Below are 21,675 nucleotides of genomic sequence, written 5' to 3' on the forward strand. Positions count from 1 at the left end.
AATAGCTATAGCCAAGCACTGCTACAAACGACGGATTGAGGAGCACTTTACCTCCTCTGACCCTCGGCGTATGTGGCAGGGAATACACACCCTGACTGACTATAAACCAACTAGCTTTGTTCCATCTACCAACAGTGCTTCACTCCCTGATGAGCTGAACAACTTCTACGCTCGTTTCGACCAGATGATATTGATATCTTCAATAAACGATCCTCCACCGACGACAACCCACTTGTACTTTCCAATTCGGACGTCAGTCACATGCTGAGCAGAGTGAATGATAACTTCCCCCAATAACTTCCAAGGGGTTTAAAAGACTAGTTCTTTCTCACTTGAAATCCTGCCTGCCTGCTACGCTGGACCCACACCAAATTGCTTATCGTAGCAACAGATCCACCGAGGACGCTATCTCAACAGCACTTCACACTGCACTAACCTACCTCGCTTGGAAGCATAAGGAAGCATAAAGTAATCTAAATCTCCCTGGTAGGCGGCTGCGTTGACCTTGGACCTCAGAAAATAAAGTGGACCCACACCAGCAGATGACATGGGACACCAAACTGCCACTGACTGTGGAAACTTTACCGGGTACCTCGAACAATGTGGATTCCGTGCCTCTCCTCTCTTCCTCCAGATTCTGGGACCTTGATTTCTATAGGAAATGGTCCTTGGTCTCCCAGGACCAAGATGGCATCGCGATCACACTGCGAGGCTCAGCGTCTTACCAGTTTTAGTGATGTTATACTTCTGTACTTAGCTATCTCCAGTTTTCTTGCGCAAATAACTCTTGCGAACTACAGCTACGAGAGACAGACACTTTTGGAAATTAACATTCACTGCACAAACACCGGATTCACGCAATCTTTGACTGTCTGTCTTATTCCTCTCTTCTCCTCAAAGAATTCTTTGAGCGTCGATCTTCCTTCCTGGTGATACTTAATCATTAATTTTAAGTTTGCCATAATAATTAACATTCCCTAATCAGAAGCCCTGGATTAACAGAGAGGTTCGCACTCTGCTCAAAGCCAGAGATGCTGCCTTCAGATCAGGATGCCGGGAAGCATACAGCTTGGTCAGAGCTAACCTGAGGAGAGGAATAGCTATAGCCAAGCACTGCTACAAACGCCGGTCCTGATTCACAAAAAAAACAAAAGCAGATGCACATAAATGAAAAAACCTAATGCGTACAAAAGAAGGGCAAAAAACAAGACTGGTGGTCTGAGATTTCTTACCATGGCATCCCTCAGCATAGAAGCGCTCAGGGTACGAGCGTCCTTTGTACCGCCCACTGGAGTTCCTGGCAATACGAAGAGACTAATAGCTATAGCCAAACACTGCTACAAACGCCGCATTGAGGAGCACTTTACCTCCTCTGACCCTCGGCGTATGTGGTAGGGAACAACACCCTGACTGACTATAAACCAACTAGCTTTGTTCCATGTACCAACAGTGCTTGACTCCCTGATGAGCTGAACAACTTTTACACTCGTTTCGACCAGATGATATTGATATCTTCAATAAACGATCCTCCACCGACGACAACCCAATTGTACTTTCTACTTCGGACGTCAGTCGCATGCTGAGCAGAGTGAATGCACGGAAGGCAGCTTGCCCTGATGGTGTACCTGGCCGTGTGCTAAGAGCTTGTGCTGTGGAACTTGCGGGTGTCTTCGCTCACATCTTTAATGTTTCGCTTGCCCAGGCAGCTGTACCATCTATCTTTAAGTCAGCCATTATTGTGCCTGTGCCTAAGCATTCTACTGCTTCAGACTTTAATGACTTTCGACCTGTAGCACTCACCCCAATAATTTCCAAGTGCTTTAAAAGACTAGTTCTTTCTCACTTGAAATCCTGCCTGCCTGCTACGCTGGACCCACACCAGTTTGCTTATCGTTGCAACAGATCCACCGAGGACGCTATCTCAACAGCACTACACACTGCACTAACCCACCTCACTTGGAAGCATAAGGAAGCATAAAGTAATCTAAATCTCCCTGGTAGGCGGCTGCGTTGACCTTGGACCTCAGAAAATAAAGTGGACCCACACCAGCAGATGACATGGGACACCAAACCGCCACTGACTGTGGAAACTTTACAGGGTACCTCGAACAATGTGGATTCCGTGCCTCTCCTCTCTTCCTCCAGATTCTGGGACCTTGATTTCTATAGGAAATGGTCCTTGGTCTTCCAGGACCAAGATGGCATCGCGATCACACTGCGAGGCTCAGCGTCTTACCAGTTTTAGTGATGTTATACTTCTGTACTTAGCTATCTCCAGTTTTCTTGCGCAAATAACTTATGCGAACTACAGCTACGACAGACAGACACTTTTGGAAATTAACATTCACTGCACAAACACCGGATTCACGCAATCTTTGACTGTCTGTCTTATTCCTCTCTTCTCCTCAAAGAATTCTTTGAGTGTCGATCTTCCTTCCTGGTGATACTTAATCATTAATTTTAAGTTTGCCATAATAATTAACATTCCCTAATCAGAAGCCCTGGATGAACAGAGAGGTTCGCAATCTGCTCAAAGCCAGAGATGCTGCCTTCAGATCAGGATGCCGGGAAGCATACAGCTTGGTCAGAGCTAACCTGAGGAGAGGAATAGCTATAGCCAAGCACTGCTACAAACGCCGGTCCTGATTCACAAAAAAAACAAAAGCAGATGCACATAAATGAAAAAACCTAATGCGTACAAAAGAAGGGCAAAAAACAAGACTGGTGGTCTGAGATTTCTTACCATGGCATCCCTCAGCATAGAAGCGCTCAGGGTACGAGCGTCCTTTGTACCGCCCACTGGAGTTCCTGGCAATACGAAGAGACTAATAGCTATAGCCAAGCACTGCTACAAACGCCGGATTGAGGAGCACTTTACCTCCTCTGACCCTCGGCGTATGTGGTAGGGAACAACACCCTGACTGACTATAAACCAACTAGCTTTGTTCCATGTACCAACAGTGCTTGACTCCCTGATGAGCTGAACAACTTTTACACTCGTTTCGACCAGATGATATTGATATCTTCAATAAACGATCCTCCACCGACGACAACCCACTTGTACTTTCCACTTTGGACATCAGTCGCATGCTGAGCAGAGTGAATGCACGGAAGGCAGCTGGCCCTGATGGTGTACCTGGCCGTGTGCTAAGAGCTTGTGCTGTGGAACTTGCGGGTGTCTTCTCTCACATCTTTAATGTTTCGCTTGCCCAGGCAGCTGTACCATCTATCTTTAAGTCAGCCATTATTGTGCCTGTGCCTAAGCATTCTACTGCTTCAGACTTTAATGACTTGTGACCTGTAGCACTCACCCCAATAATTTCCAAGTGCTTTAAAAGACTAGTTCTTTCTCACTTGAAATCCTGCCTGCCTGCTACGCTGGACCCACACCAGTTTGCTTATCATAGCAACAGATCCACCGAGGACGCTATCTCAACAGCACTACCCACTGCACTAACCCAACTTGACTGTCAAAACTCATAGGTGAGTATGCTGTTAATCGATTTTAGTTCTGCATTCAACAGAACAATTCCGTCTATGCTGATATCCAAACTCAACCATCTGGGTATCAGCACATCACTCTGCCACTGGATTTTAGACTTCCTGTCTAACAGACCTCAATCTGTTAGATTAGGCAAACTTCATTCATCAACCATCACCTTGAACACTGGCATTCCACAAGGTTGTGTTCTTAGCCCGATTCTGTACTCTCTCTTCACCCATGACTGTGTACCTGCCTATGGTTCAAACACCGTAGTCAAATTCGCAGATGACACCATGGTGATAGGCTTGATTACAGACAATAATGAAACGCCCTACCGGGATGAAGTACAGCATCTGTCCTTGTGGTGCCAAAACAATAACCTGGTACTAAACACGCTCAAAACAAAGGAGATCATCATGGACTTCAGACGGACTAGGAATCAAGCTCACGCCCCCATTTACATCACCGGAACTGCAGTGGATGAGGTGTCCAGTTTCAAGTTCCTTCGAGGACATCTACCATAAACGCTGCCTGGGCAGGGCACGAAAATCACTATAATATCACTACTGCACTTTATGTAAATTATGTAAATAATGTTATATATTGCACTTCTGGTTAGATGCTAACTACATTTCATTGGCCCTGTATTGTACTCTGCACAATGACAATGAAGTTGAATCTAATCTAATCTAATTTACTTTAATCAGGGAACATAACTTTGGACCACTCAGGAGCAGTCCAGTCCTTTTTCCTGACGCTGTCTCTTGTTCAAGAGTGGCTTGGCATAAGGAATATGACAGATGAAACCCATGTCTTGCATACATTCAAATTTTATGACCAGCACCTGTATGTGCTTGTATAATTTAAACTACTGATTCTTAACATTGAGGTTGCCCAGAAGCTCAATGTTGTATTGCAACTCTTCGCTTCCACATTAAATTACCTGACGCTGGATTATAACTTACTTCTGAACGTCGTCGTTCCATTGTCTTGGGCATGATTTTAATGTGTGAGCAATCTTTTTGTGCTGACTATATGCAGGTGTATTGTTTAACATTCGGATTCTGACTGGTGTTCGCTCAGAAGCTTTTACATTTTTCGCTTCCACCTTAAGTAATGCAGCAGTAACATTAGCTAACTTGAAAATCTTAAAGTAAGGCGTTCGGACAAGAGTTTCAGAAGGGCAGGCTGGCTCACTGTGGTTACGTGTTTGTTGGTTTACTGGCATTATAAATATATCAAAGATAGTTGGAAACTTTGTGAAAGGACTTTTGTGTTGCCTTATCAAAGTAGCCAACACTTTAAAATGTTAATGTCTATGGATGTTGGGTATGTTAAAAGTATTAAAAACATTACAAAACACTTCAACGAATGATATATATTTATACGCCATCCCAATCCCAATATATTTGCCTGTAATGGAATGTAATGGAATATATTGGAATCGGGACGTTCCGGGAGCCACCTGGTGGATTGATGCAAAATTGCGGGTAAAAGGCCCAAACTTTGAGGATTTTTAGCTCCCACCACGTGTGCCCAGGACTCGACCCCGGGCTCTGCAAAAAAAATCGTCTAGGGGCCGCTGCGCGCTAGGCCGATAAGGTCCACCAAGCAGCGTATCATATATGTGGATTGGGATGGTGTGGTACTACGAAGAGGTAAGCAAATGCTATTTTCTCGATTAAATGGCCTTTCGGAACTAAGACCCCACCACCACCTGTTAGGTCTAAATGGAATTGTGGACACATACTCCCATTTGTGGCCAGATGGGAGTATGTCAGTGTAGTTTTTATTTATTTTTTATTAAGTTAATGCAACATATGATTGGTCATTTGAAAATGGTACTCGGGCAGCTAGTACTTAACCTTTTCCATGTTAAATATTTCAGATTATTCCAATTTTGGACATTTCAATTCCAACATTACTGATTATACAGAGTCTTGTACAAAAAAAGAAGGCATAGATTTGAAAACGTTCAACGTACACATGTATCATTGTCACAAGCATTTTAAAATGTGTACTGCATACACATTTGAATTTGATATGTATTTTTTGAAATTGTGATGGAGAAAATAAGGACAAGTATTAAGAATTGAAATCTAACAGAGCATTTGGAATCAGAAAGTAGTTTATTTAACCTTAAGGTGGTCAACATACAATAGCAGAGAGTACTATGTGAATGTGGACAAAGAAGATGTTTTCACAGAGATATTTATATAGGTAGTTTATACGTCATAACCATAAGATAATCACTCGATGTTTCTGCAAGCTTAGTTTCCTTAGAGACATCTCAGTTTGATATACAAGATGTGGTTTGTTCTAATAAAGCATTGACCTCGAGCTGACCTGACATACACTTAGTTTGTGAGTTCTGTTGATGATTAGAAATTAACATACAGACAAACAAGCAGACAAGTTCTTTCAACAGAGACATATAAAAATTACCATTACAGAAATATCTGAGTTTGGATATCCCTATCTTACTCATTTTCCTTCAGAAAAGGGTACTTAAATATCAGAGCTTTACACACTTGCACATACTCATTTGTAGATGTATTCCTTTGAAGCATAATTTAAAACAAATGAAAAAAAAAACAAAAAAACAGAGGAATTCAATACTAAAATACCTACATGCAACATTGAGACATGCTTTGGTACTGTGTTCTTATAATGTTTTTTTGTGAATTGACTACACTCAGAGTCAGAGTCAGAAAACAGCGCTGGCCCACAGCAGGCTCAGTGTCACTTCGTCAGCAGTCATGGGGGTCCTGGTGTATGGAATGGCGTTGGTCTCTTATAGAACAGCGTTGGGCTCTAAACGTGTGAACACATGCTCGTTAACACGTTATTAAAAATTTGCGTGTTGACACGTAAAATTTTGTCGTGATAACGTGACCAAAATTGACACGTTTACACGCTTCTTAAGGTTTTTGCCAATGGGAGGCCTCAAATCCGGGCGTACTTACATATTCATGATAGGATTTACATCACACCCTGTAGCTGACACGAAACATAAATCCTTTGTGAACGTAGTCCCTACGTTTCATCTGAATTATTCATAACATAGTGAGCTAAGCACTGACCTGTGGCTACGTTGAGCCCTACATGAGCAGTGTGAAGACAGCAATATTAGTAAGCTGATCCCCATAGCAACTGGAAGTTTATGTTTCACAATAAAAAAACTGGTGTTTAGTACCTTAAAATTTGTAAACATGCATATTATTATATAACTTCATTCATAACATGCTCTAAAGCTTTCCATAATTTTATAACAAACAAACATCACTATTCACTATTCATATGTGTGTGACACATACTGAGGCGTAATTCATTCACATTGATTAATTATGTGCATTATTTTAATAGCATACTGCTAAACAATACGGTGTCAATACAAACCCATAGTGAAATTAACTTTCCAGATCCTCCTCTTTCTGTAAACATGTATACTATGTTTAAATATACATTAATTTACTCATGTGTTATTTAATTATGTGTATATACTTATATATGTTAAGAGAGGATAAATCTCCTTCAAAATTAAATTGAACAAAAAAAATCTGAATTAAAAAAGATCTTTTTTCAGCAGTAAATTCAGTGGGCCATGCTTTGGTACTGCGTTCTTATAATGTTTTTTTGTGAATTGACTACACTCGGCTCAGAGTCACAGTCAGAAAACAGAGCTGGGAGTGTTCTTCGTCAGTAGTCATGGGGGTCCAGGTGTATGGAATGCCGTTGGTCTCTAAGCGTGTTGGATTTGACCATGTTTTTTTATGAGATTTTGTATAAACATTATACATATATAAATACGTTTAAAAGCACGCACGCACACACACACACACATATATATATATATATATATATATATATATAAACCCCTCATTTCAACCACCACTGAACTGCTGAAAAAGCCCTTTTATAATTTAGAATTTTTTGTTCAATTTCATTTTGAAGGAGATTTATCCTCTCTTAATGTATATATAGAAGTAGATACACATAATTAAATAAAACATAAGTAATTTAATGTATATTTTAACATATACATGTTTACAGAAAGAGGAGGATCTGGAAAGTTAATTTCACCATGGGTTTGTATTGACACTGTATTGTTTAGCAGTATGCTATTAAAAGAATGCACATAATTTATCAATGTCAAATCTCAGTATGTGTCACACATAGTGTGAGAGAATAGTGATGTTTGTTTGATATAAAATTATGAAAAGCTTTAGAGCATGTTATGAATGAAGTTATATAATATTATGCATGTTTACAAATTTTAAGGTACTAAACACTAGAGGTTTTTTATTGTAAATAAACTTCCAGTTGCTATGGGGATCAGCTTACTAATATTGCTGTCTTCACACTGCGCACGTAGGGCTCAACGTAGCCATAGGTCAGTGCTTCGCTCACTATGTTATGAATAATTCAGATGAAACGTAGGGACTACGTTCACAAAGGATTTATGTTTCGTGTCAGCTACAGTGTGTGATGTAAATCCTATCATGAATATGTAAGTAGGCCCGTATGGATTAGTTAAATGCTGTTTTAACTACAATAACTGAAAAATATCACTGGTGAACGAGACAAAATACATATTCAAATATAACTGATATCACAACAAAAATATAGAATTAGAAACAGTACATAAAAACCCAACCAAAGTGTAGTGTAGCGAAACTGGTGGACTCTCTCTTTGTCTGTGTGTAGATGGATATAATCTCGGTGTGGGGACTAAAACTTGTTTACAGACTCACATTTTTAGTTATACAAATACACACGTTTTTTTGTGTGTACGATTGTTTACATGTGTAAGGAAGAGACGTTATAAAAAAATAATTAAATACTCTATAAAGGACTTAAATCCAGGATAATAAGTCTGAATTAATGAAGACATGGCCCCTGTGCATAACTCGTGCGGGAGCTGGCAACGCCAGCCATGGAGCTTTCCCATTGAAGCCAGTTTGCTACGGTCTCTTTTAAATATCATTTGATTAGAATACAACATTTTACATGTGCTTAATGAATATATTTTTTGTTAAATATTGGTTTTAATCATAAATGTGTTGCTTTGTCAGTTAGCAAAGTTACATCAGCCAGTAATGTTAAGCTACAGCCCGGTCTCACACCTACTCGTGATATAGTAATCTACAATTCATGACATATCGCATATTTTCAGCATGAATTGCAGTCTCCTATATATGTGACTATATCACGAGTAGGTGTGAGACCGGGTTGTAAGCTATCACTACCTCAGGATGTAAAGGTCTTCCATGTGTCTTAGCAAATTGCAAATAATTTAAATAAATGTTTTACAGTTACTGAAAGACATCTACGAAGAAATGTACTGCTTAAATTTTAATTGTTATTTTATTATTATGTTTTTTACAGTATATTTGTATGTTAGCGTCTGCTAATGTTAGCTAGCATCCAGTTAAAATTTCTCCTGTTCCACCTTAAACAGAGTGACTGATGAAACAAGAACAAAAAGTAACTGCTTCAGCATTTAAAAAAGAACAGAAAACTCCAGTATTGTGCTTGTAAATATGGATTAACATTTAGTGCTAGTTTTGCTATGGCATATATATATATATATATATATATATATATATATATATATATATATGTATATATATATACACTGTGTGTGTTTTGAAAATAACATTGTGTTTGGTATTTAATATGCAGACTTTAAACTTTGGGAATTGTGTCAGTATAACAATTAATTTATGTTTTGTATTATTTATTCCAGATTGCAAACATATGTTCCTGCACTTTTTTAGACTTCTGTTTTTTTTAACTTCCTGCTATATATAGTGTGTTGAAAAAATGCATATTTGACAACACAAGAAATTGTATAAAACTTTATCTAGACAGTATAATAATTACATTAAGCAAGACCATAAATATTTTGCACAAATCACTTATATAAGCCTTTTAAAATTCTAGTAAACTGAATGGAGAAAAAACACATAGGGAAGAAATATGAGCATCTGCAATATCTTCAGACCATTCAGCTATTTATTATAATGTTTGTAACAGCTATTTAATACTAAAATTTAATTCAAATCAAATTGTATTTATATAGCGCTTTTCACAACAAAAAGTCGTCACAAAGCAGCTTTACAGAGATCCGGGTCCAAGCCTCCTATGAGCAAGCCAGGGGCAACAGTGGCAAGGGAAAACTCCCTCAGCACATGAGGAAGAAACCTTGGAAGGAACCAAGACTCATACGGGGAACCCATCCTCCTCGGGTCGACACCGGAGACACAACAGAGAACAGAACAGAAGTAAAAGTGAAATGGTGACAGATGATGTAATGTAAATGTAGTACATTAGTGATGTATGAGTCTGAGGAAGGAGAAGGTGATCAGGGATTCTGTGTGAGTTAAAAGTAGGTGCAGAGTTAATCTGAGATAAAACAGCATGATAGTGTAGATGAGACAAGGCCAGGATCTTGTACAGGATACACAGGGGCTGGATCAGGGCAACACCTGGAGAGCAGCAGGACATCTCAAAGCATGAGAGAGAGACAGGAGAAAGAAAACCAGACAAAGGGAACAAAAAAATACAGAGGTTAGTAGGGTCATGGTAAAGAACGGGCAAATTTGTCCTGCGAAAAAAGCTTCCACGGGTCAGGCAAGAGAACCCAGCGGCAGACAGCGCGTTGGCGGTTACTAGAAAGCTAACTAAAAAAGCTGTAGCTATGGTAGTATGACAGGGTTAATACAGAACAGTGATAATTAACCTGATGCTGTGTATGGGGAAAAAAGCTTGTCCCATTTAGGGGTGGGGTGGGCATGGCTAGGTCCCAGAGGAGATTTCAGAGCACCTGTAAGTCCAAAATCGATGACCAAAGGAGATTCACGGTGAATGTAGTCTTCTAAGACCAACCCACCCTTGAAACTTCTGTCAAAACTCAAGCAAACCACGAAGCAGACTCTGGAGAGATTCCAGAAGCAAAAGACCTTATCAGCAAAATCCATAAAAACAATAATGAAAGCAAAGACTGGCAAAATGCAAATGAAATAATGTCAAATAACTGCAAAGAGTATCTTATAAAAATGAACTTGGCATAAAAAGTAAGGAAATTTGTGTTTGGTAGATTATTTTTTTGTTGTTGTAACAATGCTTATTGGCAGTATGTCTCATACCGTTGGAAAGCCTGTTAATTTCCCCTTTAAACGGTGCCACATTTGTAAGGAACATGCATTTGTGGGATGAGCAGTAGAGCTGAGAATGTGGGTTGCGCCTCTTTAAAAGGTAAATGTGGCATCATTTAACAGGCTTTCCAACTGTATAAGATTTATTGCCCAGAAGCATTGTTACAACCAGGAAATAATCTACCAAACACAAATAACACAATTTTAAGAAATTTGTTTATTGTTTTTTGTAGAAATTTTTAAACAGAATTATATTTCTTAAAAAGTTTAGCTTTTTCAAAGTTTCTGTAAATACAAGGGTGTGTTTAGTGTTGAGTGATATTTTTTTTAGAACTGGTCTAAACTACCTCCATGATAAAGTTTTTATAGCAAAGTTGTATAATTAGTGTTCATTGTAAGTTGAACCAGAAAATTTGCACTGAAATATTTTTAATATGTTTACTGTATCATCTTTCAATAAGAATATAATTAATTAATATAATGTGTGTGTGTGTGTATTTATTTATTTTTTTTCCACATAAGATATCAACACAGAGGTGTCTTACACGAGGGGAAAAAAATTGTTGAACTGATGGAAGATGAATGCTGATGCAGCACCACAGACACTTGTGATAATGGGCATTGCAGCAGTGGTAATGGGCAGTCTTTGAATTTACCACAGCCTTCATGAAGCATTTTAGACAGCTGAAATTCGGTGTGGCTTTTTTGAATTTGTTCTGAAAAACGTGAGTTGGTGTTGTGGGCTGTGTGACAAGAAGTTTGTGCAGTCAACTAATACGTTGTGATTAGCAGCTATCGGATTCTGGAGTTTTCAAGCCCCAAAGAGCAGAGGAGCGCGCGCCATGTCAGGTTGGTAACAGTCATTTTGTTTGAAGTTTGTGTTTTTTTCTTTAGCCATCTCAAGTGAACAAAGTCATCAAAACTTTTTATTGCATTAGGCTTACTTTTCTAATGTTTGCTGCAGCTAGCCAACGTGTCATTATGATGAATAGCAAGTGTTCTACTTAGCTTTTAACCCACATTATGTAATGTCTGAGCTAATAGCCAGGTTGTTAAATTTTGAAATTTGAATAATTACTTACAGTCTACTTGAGGTTGAGAAGTAAAATGTTTCTATCATTGTTTCTCAATATGACAACTTTAGAATGTGATCATATACTTTGATATATGAATCACGCTATATTATAGGGTAAGTGTACTTTTAAGGCCACCAAAATCAGGTTTTCAGGTATGTTTAATAGATATTCTTCTGATTTCTATTTGATATCTGTGGGGAAAAGGCAAGGTCATTTGAAAATGTATGCATTTGTTTATGTACATGTTTAGAATATTAAATGGTGATATTTTATGAAATATGTCAGAAGTGTGGTATGGACCTTATTGACAAAATAAAAATGTTGTTGATTAAGGAGGCCTTGACTTACATAGGGGTGTGATTATTTTCGTAACTGGGATTTTCTCTCAATAGAGTTAATGGTGTTGAATATAGATTCTTATAAACTAGGTGCACTGGGATAGACACTTGACTCCCACAATACACACTCCAGCCACTGGGGGGGGGTCTTACTTTTCTTGAGATCTTGAAGTGGAGCCTTTAAAGGGGAGGACCTCTGGTTTTGGAGGCCAGATACCGGAGCGTCGTTTTGGATATATATAAGATGGTGGAAGTTTTGGCGCTGATTTTTCTCTAGCACTCTGGAAACTGTTGCACCTCCAGATTACTACCTACCCTTTTGAATAATCTCTACATGCTTGGGCTGGTCGACCATGGAGTCAGCGCTTGGGTTCTTCGAGGATCTTTAGGTAAGAAGAGTGAACCCTCCCAAGTTCTCATTTCATCACAATAGATTTCAACACCTTATTTTCGTGATCTAATTGTTGGCTGTGTGATTGTAACTTGATAGTTTTGTGCTCTGTTGAGGTTAGCTGTTTGCTAAGGTGGGTATTGGATTGCAGAGTTGCTTGATTGTATACAGTCTAGACCTTTGGTAATTGGGTATGTTTGGTTGAGTTCTCAGGAAATCTGATTTGGTGGTGTTGATTTGACTCAAAAATACCTGTTGGAAATTGTGGCCTACTTGGGGCTTCTTGAGTTGTATGTGTTCTTTCAGAAGTCCTATGAGAGGACTTGAGGTAAGGTGGCCAAAATTGTCAAGTACTTTTAGTTTTGTAGTCATACTTTGGTGGTACTTAGGGATTTTAGGCCAATAGGGGAATATAGGTTACCTCTTGGTGTTTGAATTTTAGTAGCCTTAGAGTTAGGGGTCTCTGGTCTGTCCTCATTTCGGCTGGGGGGCTTTTGGTATTTTTTTAATTTTTTCCCAAAAATGTCTCAGTTTGATCCGGAAAGTTTTATCCAAGCCCATCTGCAGACAACGGACTGGATAAAATTAAAGAAGCCTCAGTTGCTCCAGCTTGCTGAATATTATGAGATTGAGGTAGATTCAGAGTTGAATAAAATTAAGATAGTAGATCCTTGCTCAGTCCCTAGGTTTGAGTGACTCCATCATTGAGGCAAGATTGGCTAGGGAACAAGCAGAGAAGGGTAGGCGAGAGAAGGAGAAGGATAGTTTGCGGGAGCTGGAGTTAGCTAAGATTGAGTTGGAGAAGGTTAAACTCTCGCAGATGGAGAGTCAACAACAGCGCAGACATGAGACTCGGTTTGATGTATCCAAATGTCTACATCTAATGCCAAAATTTCAGGAAGACGAGGTAGATGTGTTTTTTGATGCCTTTGAGAATATAGCCACGGAATTAGCTTGGCTGGAGAATTGTTGGACCGTTTTGGTTCAGAGTGTCCTGTAGGGGAAAGCTCGGGAGGCTTATGCAGCTTTGAATTCTGCACACTCCATGGAGTATGACACGGTGAAAACGGCAGTGAAGAATGCCTATGAAGTTGTGCCAGAAACTTACAGGCACAAATTCCGTTCTCTTAGACGTAAGCTAGCGGAAACCTATTTGGATGTAGCTAGGCAGCAGGAGGCAGTGTTTGAACGAAAGCATGTGAAGTTTATACTTTTGCAGATTTAAAACAGCTTGTTCTTATGGAACAGTTTAAAAATAGTCTACCTGTTCTTTAGGAAGTGTACATTCAGGAGCATGGGGCGACTGAAGTTAAAAAGGCTGCTATGATGGCAGATACTTACGAATTTACCCATAAGGAGTCGAGAGTGAAAGAGAGATCAGTGGTTGGAGAAAGGCTAATATAGAGGTTAAATCAGCAGAGACTAAAAGTCATAGGGAAGGGCCATCTGGCTCTAAACCTCATAGTCAACTTCAAAAACCTGTAAATTCTACTCCCTCGGGAGAAATAATCTGCCATTATTGTAGAAAACCTGGCCATATAAAATCAGGTTGTCCAGTTCTGCAGAAGTGCAGACGTGGGTCTTATACTGACTCTTCAAAATCTGTGGCATTGGTAGTTGGTTCAGAGAGGACTATTAGTTGTGTGGATCCTGAGTCTGAAATAACCCCCTCTCTGTATGATGGGTTTGTCTCCTGCTGTACAGTGTCCATTGGTTCTGGGGAGCCAGAAACCAAAATTAAAATTTTCAGGGACACTGGTGCAGTTCAGTCCTTGTTGTTACAAGGGGTTCGTGATTAGCCAGTTTCAATGACTCTTCAGTGTTGCTTCAGGGTGTGGGAAGTTTGTTTGGTGCCATGCCATTGCATAAAGTGTACCTAACCTCTAACTTGGTAAATGGCTATGTTAATGTAGCAGTAGTGCCATCATTACCAGTCCCTGGAGTTTCTATGCTATTGGGGAATGATCTTGCTGGGGTTCAAGTTTCGGTAACCCCTTTAATTAGTCACATGCCATGTGAGGTACCAGAAACAGAGGCTTTGGCCAGGGAGTATCCTGAGGTGTTTTCAACCTGTGTCGTTACCCGTGCCCAGTCTCGCCCCAAGGGGGTGGTTCCACAGAGAGGGCTGGAGGAGGCAGCATTTGAGCTTGGAGATACCTTCTTTGGAAAACTAGGTTAATCAGATGCAGCTCAGTTTAATAGGGAAACCTTAATCAAGGAGCTCAAGGAGGACCCTGAGTTGGCCTCATTGTGTAAGGGGGCTGGTACACGGGAGGAGACAGAGGAGTCGGCAGAGGTCTTCTATATGCATCAGGGAGTGCTTATGCGGAAGTGGAGGCCTCCTTATCATCCTGCTGTTGAAGATTGGAGTGTTGTGGAGCAGATTGTGTTGCTGAAGAGTTTTAGGTTGAAAGTGTTGCGCTTGGCACATGAAGCACCCATGGCAGGGCATGTGGGTATTCGTAAAGCCCAAGAGAGAGTCTTGCGTTATTTTTATTGGCCGAAGATGCATCGAGATGTAATCTCCTACTGTCGGACATGTCATGCTTGTCAGCTAGCCGGTAAGCCAAATCAGAAAGTGCCTTGTGCACCATTGTGTACTCTCCATTTTTGCGAGTGACGATAGATTGTGTTGGACCTTTGCACAAGACAAAAAAGGGTTATAAGTATCTGTTCACAATATTGGATGTGTGTACTAGATTTCCGGAGGCTGTACCCTCGAGAAACATTAAGGCAAGAACTATAATTGAGTGTTTGTTTCAGTTCTTTTCTCGGTGTGGGCTGCCTCGTGAGATTCAATCAGATTGTGGTTCAAACTTTACATCTGGTGTTTTCCAGGAAGTAATGTGTGAGCTAGATATTAAGCAAATTTGTATTCATTAAAGGAGCAGGAACACTCTTGTCTGTGATGTTTCTCTTTTCTCTGAGACCTCCTGTAACAAAATGCACATATGCCATTTGTTCAAAACTGTGATCTTCAAAATAAAATTTGGGCATTTAAACCATCTAACAGTGATTATGGAAAAGCGAAGAACCACTATGTTAGTACACAATAGGTTTCTGAACAGGGGCTCAAGCACTCATGAATAATAATTTACAAATAAACAAATAAGTGCTCATTTATTCTGGTTCATCCTGAGTAAACAGACCTCGGTGTGCATTTACCTCAGATCAGTATCTGGTAATGAGGGACAAACAGGTTTGTACTCACAGTAAAATCTTTAATGCTTTGTTTTAGACAGAACATTACCTCAATATCTGCATTGATTGTCGAAGTTTGCAGGTATTTCATCGTTTTAAAACAGTAAAGTACAAAGAGAATTTGTGTGTGTAAAGTTGTTCACTCTTTAATGTTAAAATCTTTCCTGTCTCTCCGCTGCTGAGCTGCAAGTAGGTGTACGCATGTGTAGTCCAAAATGCCTTGGGCACTGAGTTGTCACTCAAAAACTCATTAGCCAATGGGAAGGTACCCCTGAGAAAACCCGCCCACACGAGAGCTTTTTGCCAAAACTGCTTGCAAAACTCAAGGATCCAGTGTACAAAACTCAGAGAGCTCGTGCACAGAACTCGTGCTGCTTGTGCACAAAACTCAGAGAGCACACGCAGAACTCAGAACTCACACACTAAAGCCATGGAGCGTTTCATATTTGGCACAAATCTGATTCCATAATCCTTGGAATCCTGAAGGTTCCAAAAAGCTGTGCAAGCCTATTCTATACTTCACTCAGCACATGGAGCATTTACAAAAGAGGCGTGAGCCTAATCTTTATTTTTTTTTAGCACATCTGTAACATTCCAAAATGCTGCGAGAGCCAATTCTTAATTCTCGTAGCAACCGGAGCGTTAAAAAGGGTGGCGTGAGCCTACTGTTTATTTTTAGCGCATCCTGAAGATTCCAAAAAGCTGCAAAACCTGTTCTTAATTCTTGTAGAAACCGGAGCGTTCCAAATGATGACGTGAGCATGCTGTTTATTTTTAGCATGTGCTGAAGGTTCCAAAAAGCTGCACGAGACTATTCTCAATTCTCGTAGCAACCGGAGCGATCCAAGTGGTGACGCAAGCTTGTTTATTTTTAGCGAATCCTGTATGGAACCTGATTGGTGCCAAAAAGAATCGCACAAAAAAAAATTAACATCAAACGTAAAACTTAAAGGTTACCCTCTACTCATGTGTTTACCTAGCTTGACTGGAAATAGGAATCCCATCTTGATATATACAGTTATACATTTTATGGACTAGAAGAGGTCTCCATATCTCAGCTTTGGGATATGGTAGAGCGAAAATAACCACACCACTGTCTTTGTCAGGACTTCCCTGACACACGGTGTGGGTTTGGAGAAGATCTGAGGAGGTCACAGTTTTCACCCCAAAAAAAAAATAATAAAGGGTACCCCTTTGTGTTTTTTTTTTTATACTAAATTTTTGACCGTCTCAGACTTCTACCTCTACCTTGCTAGATGTTTTTTTTTTTTTTTTAGCGCATCCGGAATCTTTCAAAATGTTGCGCAAGCCTATTCTTAATTCTCAAAGCATCCGCAGCATTCCAAATGGTGACGCAAACTTGTTGATTATTTTTAGTGAATCCTGTATGGAATCTGATTTGTGCCAAAAAGAATGCACAAAAAAAATTCATCTCAAATGTAAAACTTATAACTTGCAAACAAAAAATCCAGCTCTGACATTTGTGCTCCATGACTTTGTGCGTGAGCGCTGAGTTCAGCGCATGCTCTCTGAGTTTTGTGCGCCAGCTGCACGAGTTCTGTGCGTGCTCTTTGAGTTTTGTACGCCTTGTTCCTGAGTAACTGTAAACTGCTTATGCATGCAAATTCATTAACTACAGAACTTCAAATGTAAAAGATTATGAGGTTATAGTACAAACGATTATGCTACAACTGATGCTAAAGATCTCATCTAAATAACTTAAATTAACCTCCTATTTGCTTTTCTCCCTGCCCACCATTTTTCACTGCCCTACTCATTTTTTTTTACTACAGTCCATCTTTACATAATTACATAAAGAAAATGAATTAGTTCATGTTCATAGTTAATTTTGAAAAAAAAGTACTAACTTCACAGCTCCAAAAATAAACTACTTCACGTGCTTTTGTTTATTTTTTTCTCTCAGTAAATAAGCTTCTATAGCTTTCATATAACCTTCTGCAACCCATTAATCACCAGCCAAAACTCACTGCTACTCACTAACAAAAAATGAGTGTATGTGAAATTATATATTCAAAATATTACTTTACACCAAAAAACCAGCACTGAGATTGAGAATGTATTTTAACCCACGTAGCTACTACTTTATGTCTTCTTAATATGTTTAAGCAGTTTTATTTCTTATTTTATTTCTTATACTGAGGGAAGCGGTTCTGTGACATAAAAAATGCTCACATCGTCTTGTAAAATTCGCCATCAAACCACATAATTACTCAAATTAAAATACTCATGTATGAGCGATTGTCATGTCATTTAAATGTTTTCTATGTCAGAGGGGAAAAAAGAGCTAGCTAGAGTTAAACAGGTTAGCTAAAGTTTGTCATTTGGAAAAAAAACAAACAAACAAAAAAAAAAAACGGTTCAATATTACGTATGTACCATATAGCAGTTGATAGAATAACGTACATAACATTAACGATGTTGACTACATTTGGGCGATACCAAAATACATATGTATCCAAAAATAGAAGGTTAAATTGACATATTTATGGGATGAAGCTGTTCCCTGAGGCTGGTGAGAGCTGCTCGCGTGCCGCGGTCACTGAAAAGAGTGCGTAGCTTCATCGTCTTCTTCTTCTGTGTTTTTACATCAGTTCTCTTCTGCCACCTTCCGGTTTCTCACTCAGAGTTCATTCATTTTAGAGCTGTCGTTCCAGTCCAGTCGTCTTCACTTAAACTTAAATAACAATCTCCTCCCTTCAGCATGACACTGAATGTTTCCATATGTGTTTAATAAAATGCTCTGATCAGTGTAGTGTGCTAACTGCAATCCCAGTAAACATTTAGCCGTTGATTCAATGTTGAAATAATGTACTTGACTGTGGTCTAATCAACGTTTTTTTAAGGTTGAAAATGAAAATGAAACACTGACGTTGAAAAGACGACTAACTAAGTCACATTAAAGACGTCCTTTTAAAGCCGTTATTTCAATGTGGAAATCACGTACATAAATGTCATCCAATAAACTCTGGATTAAAGTTGAAAAGACATCCAAACATCAACTTTATTTGTATAGCGCCTTTTACAACTGACGTTGTCACAAAGCAGCTTCACAGTTTCAGAACAGAACATTTAAAACAAAGCCCAATGCGAGCAAGCGGAAGGCGACACTGCCAAGGAAAAACTCCCTCAAGGCTGGAGGAAGAAACCTTGGGAGGAACCAAGACTCACAAAGGAGACCCATCCTCCTCTGATCAAACTATAGATTGAATTTTAAATGATCACCAATGAATTGTCATTATGCTACATAATAATAATAATAATGATAATAATCATAATAGTGACATCAATCTTGGGGCATAATAATAGTGCATCAGATTTGGAAGAATCAGTCAATGTTGCTAATCTGAGTCCATTTCTACTTCAGTGTAGTTGATCATGGTGAGTGGTCAGAGGCTGGCAGCAGTAGATGGAGGTGAGCAGCTGGTCTGGTCTGGTCTGGGCCGCAGGAGAATCCAGCAAACAATCTTCCATCAGTGGGCCACCATTTTCTCAGAAAACAGTAAAGGGAAGCGGTTAGTTTAGTTGAGTGCAGCAGAGAAAAAGAGCATGTGACGGATCTGACTGTAACAGACTGGGAGGAGGGAAACCAGAAGGAGCTCAGGCAAGGACGTCTTTCAGCTCCAAAAAAGAGAAATTGTGAGCACATCATCCGCGTTTACCCTGATTCCCCATGTCCATGAGTTCCTGAAATGACAACCTTAAACTAGACAGAGGTTAGTTGCCAAAGGCTAAACTGAACAAGTGTGTTTTGAGCCTAGACTTAAACATAGTGACTGTGTCTGCGTCCCGGACACTAGCTGGAAGATTGTTCCAGAGCCGAGGGGCTTTGTAGGAGAAAGAGTTTACTCAAGTTTCTGCTGGAGCATTCTGATAAAAGTGCATTGCAATAATCTAATCTTGATGTAATAAAAGCGTGAACAAATTTTTCTGCATCTGGGTGGGATAAGGAATTTCTTAACTTAGCGAGGTTCCGAAGATGTAGGAAAGCTGTTTTTGTAATTTTACCTATATGCTGATCATGATGATAGATCTGAATCAATTATGGCACCCAGATTTTTAGCTGATGAGCTAGGGAGAACAGGGAAGTCAAAATTATGTATTAAGTCTGATACCTTATTTATAACAGGTTTTGGACCTAGAAGGAGAACCTCGGTTTTGTCGCTGTTTAGCAGAAGGAAATTGTATGACATCCAATGCTTCACTTCTTTAACACAGTCCTCCATTTTCTTTAGTGTAGGTTTGTCATCTGGTTTGGCTGATATGTATAACTGTGTGTCATCTGTGTAACTGTGGAAGGTAATGCCATGCCTGCTAATAACTCTGCCCAGTGGCAGCATTTATAATATGAATAGTAAAGGTCCTAGAATGGAGCCTTGGGAAATTCCAGATCTCATTTTTTTCTTACAAAGAAGAAACATTATTTACTTTTACAAACTGGTAGCGATCCTTGAGATAAGACTTAAACCATGATAGGGCCGTTCCTGTTATTCCAACCATGTTTTTTAATCTTTCTAGCAGAATAGTATGATCACTTGTATCAAAAGCTGCACTGAGGTCGAGTAGAACTAGCATGGATACGCAGCCTCGATCAGAGGTGAGAAGAAGGTTGTTTGCTATCTTAACTAAAGCCGTTTCGGTGCTATGGTGTGGCCTAAAACCAGATTGAAATTTTTTATATATGTTATTCTTATGCAAGTATGAGGGAAGTTGTTGGACCACAACTTTTTCTAAGATCTTAAATATGAAGAGAAGGTCTGTAATTGGATAGTACACTAGGATCAAGATTCGGTTTCTTGATCAGGGGTTTAATAACTGCTAGTTTAAATGCTTTGTGTACGTGATCACATACAGTATAAGGGACGAATTTATGATTGTTAAAAGGGGATTGATTATGACTGGTAATACTTCTTTAAATAGTTTTGTTGGTATTGCATCAAGTGTGCAGGTCATACAAACAGGTCAATCCAATTCTAGCTGTGGTAGTGGGTCAAAGTCCTCTAGTCGTCCTTCTCTGTTTTGTTCTATATCATCCACACCAGATGACAGACAGGCTGGATTTAGTATATTGTTTGTCTAATATGTTCAATCTTATTGTTAAAAAAGTCCATAAAAGCATTGCTGGTGTGAACAGCTGGGATCTGTGTATCAGTAGCTGCCCGATTGTTTGTAAGTTTAGAGATTACATTAAAGAGTGCTCTAGGATTGTCTTTATTATTTTCAATCAGTGAGGCCAGATGTGCTGAACGTGCATTGACGAGCGCCCTTCTAAATTCGATAAGGCTGTTTTTCCAGGCACAGTGAAATACTTCCAGTTTAGTCGACCGCCATTTCCGCTCTAATTTCCTTACGGTTTGTTTTAAGGTGAGTGTTTCTTCATTATACCAGGGAGCGAGTTTTTTCTGTCGTAGCTTTTTACGCTTAAGTGGTGCTACACTATCTAAAGTTGATCAAAGTGTGTTATCTAAGTAGTCCATTAGTCTGTCCAGCTCCAGTGGGTCCGCTGGACTACTGACTGAGGTCAATAAATCAGTGATGTTTTCAGTAAATTTAGGGGAAGTAGATGGGGTTAGTGAGCGCTTTATATAGTAATGTGGGCATGTACATTTTTTTTTATATCTAAACTATTCATACGAAATTATGTAGTGGTCTGAGACTGTGGAAGACTGCGGGAGAATATTTAAGTTTTTTATGTTCGTGCCCAGGGTCAAAACCAAGTCTAGTGTGTGATTACAATAATGAGTAGGACCTGATACATTTTGTGTGAAACCAACAGTATCTATGATTTATGTGAATGTTCTTTTTTAGGGGATCATCACTTTTCTCAAAATGAATGTTAAAGTCTCCTACAATTATTAACGTATCACAGGACACTGCTAAATTAGCAGCTAGTTCACCAAATTCTTTTATAAATTCTGAATATGGCCCTGGTGGTCTATAAATGTTTAATAAGGAGATTGTGTTCTTATTTGTGGCGGGGTTAATTATGTTAATGTACATAATTTCA

The sequence above is a fragment of the Hoplias malabaricus genome, unplaced genomic scaffold (assembly GCF_029633855.1).
Source record: "Hoplias malabaricus isolate fHopMal1 unplaced genomic scaffold, fHopMal1.hap1 scaffold_24, whole genome shotgun sequence".
Classification (NCBI taxonomy): domain Eukaryota; kingdom Metazoa; phylum Chordata; class Actinopteri; order Characiformes; family Erythrinidae; genus Hoplias; species Hoplias malabaricus.